Source organism: Berghia stephanieae, chromosome 9 (assembly GCF_034508935.2).
Source record: "Berghia stephanieae isolate SIO BIC M18660-M18661 chromosome 9, UCSD_Bste_1.3, whole genome shotgun sequence".
Classification (NCBI taxonomy): Eukaryota; Metazoa; Mollusca; class Gastropoda; order Nudibranchia; family Aeolidiidae; genus Berghia; species Berghia stephanieae.
This window is the reverse complement of record NC_088368.1, coordinates 17,966,162-17,971,161: the sequence shown is the minus strand read 5'-3', so window position 1 is coordinate 17,971,161 and position 5,000 is coordinate 17,966,162.

Below are 5,000 nucleotides of genomic sequence, written 5' to 3'. Positions count from 1 at the left end.
TATTGTTTTTGCCATCCGCGTTTGTGAGTTGTTCTCACTAAACTGTATTATCCAGACTATAAAAGTTCATGGATACACATAGTTTTGTGTGTTGGTCCGTTATACTTCCGGATGGCAATGCTATGAACTTCTTAGCCAAGTCCATACTATCTATATCCGTAGTTTACTCGGGTTACTTTTACCCCATGCCTATTTATTACATTTTTTATGAGACAAATTATATGCGTACAATCAAAGCTATTGTTTTTAATTTTTTGCATGTTAATGATAGTTGAATAAAACTATCTATGTATATGCTCATGTTTAATACATAAATCCAATTTTGAAAAATACCCGAAATCTCTAGGATTGAGTGAGTTAATGTCACGGTTGGACGAAAACTTGAATAGAAATCGCTCTCATTGACTCATCGTCAATGTGAACTAAACAGGTGTAAAAAAAAGTGATTTTGAAGTAAATATTAAATTAAGATAAATCTTATTTTATATTCTTGATGCAGCGTGGCTCAGTGGTACAGTCTTTGCTTCTTACCCGAAAGGTACCGAGTTCAATCACCCGCCGCTGCGTTGTGTGGCCTTTGAGCAAGTCACCTCACCCTGGCTCACTTTGCGACTCTGCACTGCGTTATTCCAGTCTTCCCTTGGAATAGACCCTAAAGACAAATTTCCCCTTGGGGATGAATAAAGGGATTTTTTTAAATTACTACAATTTACACTAGAATAGTCTACCATTAATATTGTAGTAAAAAAAACCCAAAAATTATTTTTTCTTCTCCTTCATTCTAGTTTTTTTTTTAAACTAAATATACATTATATCTTATCGCATCTTACATACTGGCTGAATTCAAACGTTTATCAACATATTTTATACTTGATTGTCGGCATGGATTTCATGAAGGAGAAAATAAGTCCTTTCCGAGTCGTTTCCATGGAGCCGGAGTTTATCCAGGTTTCTGTAGCGTGAAACGGACAATAGCAATTGCTTGCTACCCTTTGGATAGAACGATAGAGAGAGAGAAAGAATATATATCTATCGCAAAGCACTTTCCGTCAGATATAATAGACCCGGCTACTCAATGACCCCTTCCATGAAGAAAACTGGTTTAAAAATCAGAGCCTAGGAAATTTATGGGGTTTATTTTTTAAATGTTTTTTTATTATTTAAGAAACGAAAGTCGTTCTCTCCTCAACAAAGTTCTCAATTTTAACCCAAGTCTCTCAATTTCAGCTTAAAAAACCGACTTTTATGCATCGGGTTCACACTAACATAAAACTGTTTCGAGACGACTCGTCACATATTCTGGTTGAATTAAAAACCATTTTATCTAGTCTCATAGTGTAGCTTAATTAAAATCCATTTTATCTTATCGAATGTGTCTGATAAAAGGTGAGATAAAAAGAGAGAAACCGAAAGTAGGTCAAAGACTTGAATTGAGACCAATAGGGAAATCCTGATTCAGGCCTAATGAATTTTACTCTCGAGTAGGAAAAGATTCGGTCTCCATTCCTGAAGAGTTCTTTTGTTTTCTGATTCGATTTGTGCAACGTTCTCAATCCGAGTTTATTCTATTTTTGGTCCTTTTTCCGTTGTTTGTATGTCTGTATGTGTGTTTGAGAGTGAGCGGCGCGTATGTGTTTGTTAGTGTATAAGAAAAATAGAAAGACGAGGACAACGAGGGAGAGGGAGGGGGAGGGATAGAGTTAGAGAGATTGAGAGAGAGAGAGAGAGCGAGAGAGAGAAAGAATATTATATATATATATATATATATATATATATATATATATATATAGAGAGAGAGAGAGAGAGAGAGAGAGAGAGAGAGAGAGAGAGAAAGACGAGGACAATGAGGGAGAGGGAGGGGGAGGGATAGAGATAGATAGATAGAGAGAGAGAGAGAGAGAGAGAGAGAGAGAGAGAGAGAGAGAATATATATATTTATATACATATATATATATATATATATATATATATATATATATATATTATATATAGAGAGAGAGAGAGAGAGAGAGAGAGAGAGAGAGCGGTAGAGAGATATTCTAAGAGAGGTAGGGATAAACAGAACATTTCAGGATTTCAGAGATAGTTATTGGTGCTATCCGGTTTTAGTTTAAAAAACTCATAGCATAACATCCGCCAGCCGGATATAGCACCAACACCAAAACTATGTGTAGCCTTAAATGTGTATAGTCTGATAAATACAATTTAGTGAGATTTACACATAAAAACGGCTGGCTAAAAACAATAACAAAGCACTGAGTGACGTCAATTTCGTTCTCTGATTAGAAAACCTCAGAAAACTAATATTACTCTTCTCTTTCTTTGTCACCCAGCTGTTCAAACTATTCAAATATGTTTTTCTTGGTCTACCTTTACTCTTTTTACCTTCTATCTTTTCTGTGAGAGCAAGATGTTCAATACATTTGCGTCGATTTAGGTGCCCTAAAAATTGCATTTTGTCTTTTTCTTATTGTACGAATTAATAACCTTTTCGTTTCAGCTTGCTCTAATAATAATAATAATAATAATAATAATAGATCTTTATTGTCCATAAATATGGCAATTTGTCATTTAGTTACACTTGTTATAATGTTAAACGATAACTAAGATTGAACAGATATTTCACTCCTACTCATTCTCTCTCTCTCTCCCTCTCTCTCTCTCTCTCTCTCACTCTCTCTCTCTCTCTCTCTCTCTCTCTCTCTCTCTCTCTCTCTCTTTTTTCACACGTGCGATATACACAACATAAACATATTCATCTCGTTTTCAATTTGTTACGATTGTGGCAATTCGACACCAAAAACTATCATCATTATCAATTGGTCAGTCAATCTTACATTAAATAAATTAATCAGTCAATCAGTCAACGAATCAATCCTTGGTTTTTCTGTACCACATGAAATATTCAAAATCCCTATTGCTGACGGAACGAACGTTGATCTATACTTGTCAGTTCTACATTTAATCCGACAAAACCTTCTCCCAGATGGCAAAAGACCAAACTCATGGTATAAAACATGTTTTCCATCGTTGGCAATTGAGAATGCTTTCCCTTCTATTGCCTTTCCATGAACTCCCTCCACTCCATCAAGAGGATGGTCTACCATTTTTGATGCCTCTTTGATAGACCTTGAAACCTTTGATTTATCTCCAAGTCGGCATCCTCCAAACCATACGGTGCAGCCAAACGCAATCACACCTTCAATCAATGAGTCATAAACTCTTAACACAGCCCTCCTCCCTACTTGAAATGTTCTCAATTTCCCTAGGATGTATAACCCCTGGGCAACCCTCCCAGATATTATATTAACATGCCGAGAGAAATCGAGGGAACTATCAATGGTTATTCCTAAATATCTAAAATAGTCAACTATCTCAACATCATCTTTACCGATCGCCACACACTTTAAGTCGTTTTTATTTTTTACACCAAACACCTGTTCTTTCGTTTTTTCAACATTTAATTCAAGCTGATTTTGTTTACACCAATCGGCGAATATATTTATTTGTTTGAAATAATTCTTTACGGTAACTTTATCTTTTAATAAGCCAAGAATAGCAGTATCATCTGCATATTTCACTATAAAACAATTTTCAAAGGATGGTCTGCAGTCGTTGGTGTATAAGATGTACAGGATTGGGGAACTCACACAGCCTTGGGGACATCCGTTCGACAACGTTCTTTTTTTGGAGATATGTTCACCCAATTTTACACATTGCGGTCTATGGGTCAGAAACTCTTTATACCATTTAATAAGGTAGTTTGGAATATCCATGCTGCACAACTTTTGAAGCAAAATATCTGTGTTCATGGCATTAAAAGCTGACGAAAAGTCGACAAACAGGATTCTGGCGTAATTCGAGGGCGTTTGGTCAAGGTGTTTCGAGATCAAATTTGTGGCGGTTAATAGTGCGTCTTCAACACTGAGATGTTGCTGGTATGCAAATTGGTACGGATCTAGCAATTTCAGGTCATAACATTTTTGTAGGAGCTCAGATTTTAAAATTTTTTCTAAACATTTCATTACAAGCGATGTAAGCGCCACTGGGGACGGAAGTCATTCAATACGGTCGGACAACGCTTTTTTGGAACTGGAACGACAATCGATGTTTTCCAAAGTACTGGCACTGATTGTTCATCGATTGACCTTTGAAAAAGTTTTGTATAAGGTATAGCCAGTTGTTGGTGACAGTTTTTCAAAATAGTTCCTGTAATGTTGTCTGGTCCTGGTGCTTTATGTTCTTTACATCTCCGGAAGAGGGAGCTTACGGTTTCTTCTTCATATCTGGAGGTGGCTCATTGTCATTTGACAAACCGTTGTGAACAGGTGGGAGCCTGTCAAAACGACAGTAAAAATCATTTAACTTGTTGACATCAGTTTTCGTTTTCCTTGTGGGAATGTTCGTTTCTTTTGGTCTACTCCTCCCATTTGTTTTATCATCTCCCATGCTTTCCTTGCGCAGCCCGATCTCAGTTGTCGCTCTCCATTTTAATTTTTGTATTCAACCTTCTCTTCTTTTATTGTATTTCTGATCTCCTTTCCTTTTCAAATTCTAGTTTAATGTCACCACTCATATAGGCAATTTTCTTTTCGTTGAGTAAATATTTAAGTCGCTTTGTAACCCATGGCTTATTGTTAGGAATATCTTAATTTTTTTTTTTTCCACGCATAAATCCACACAAAATGTAATATAACATGTCACAGTTTCGGTCCATTCATCAATACTGTCATCTTCTACCATTAATGTCTCCCACCGAGTACAGTCAAAACAGCCGTTCAGTCGTTGGATTGCCTCTTGAGTCCAGATATACATTAGTTTTCTTCTCTGTCAATGAGATTCTTAACATCCTTCTAAGAAACCACATTTCTGCTGCCTACAGTTTCTTTCTAATGTCTTCTGTAATTGTCCATATATATATATATATATATATATATATATATATATATATATATATATATATATATATATATATTATATATATATACATATTATATATA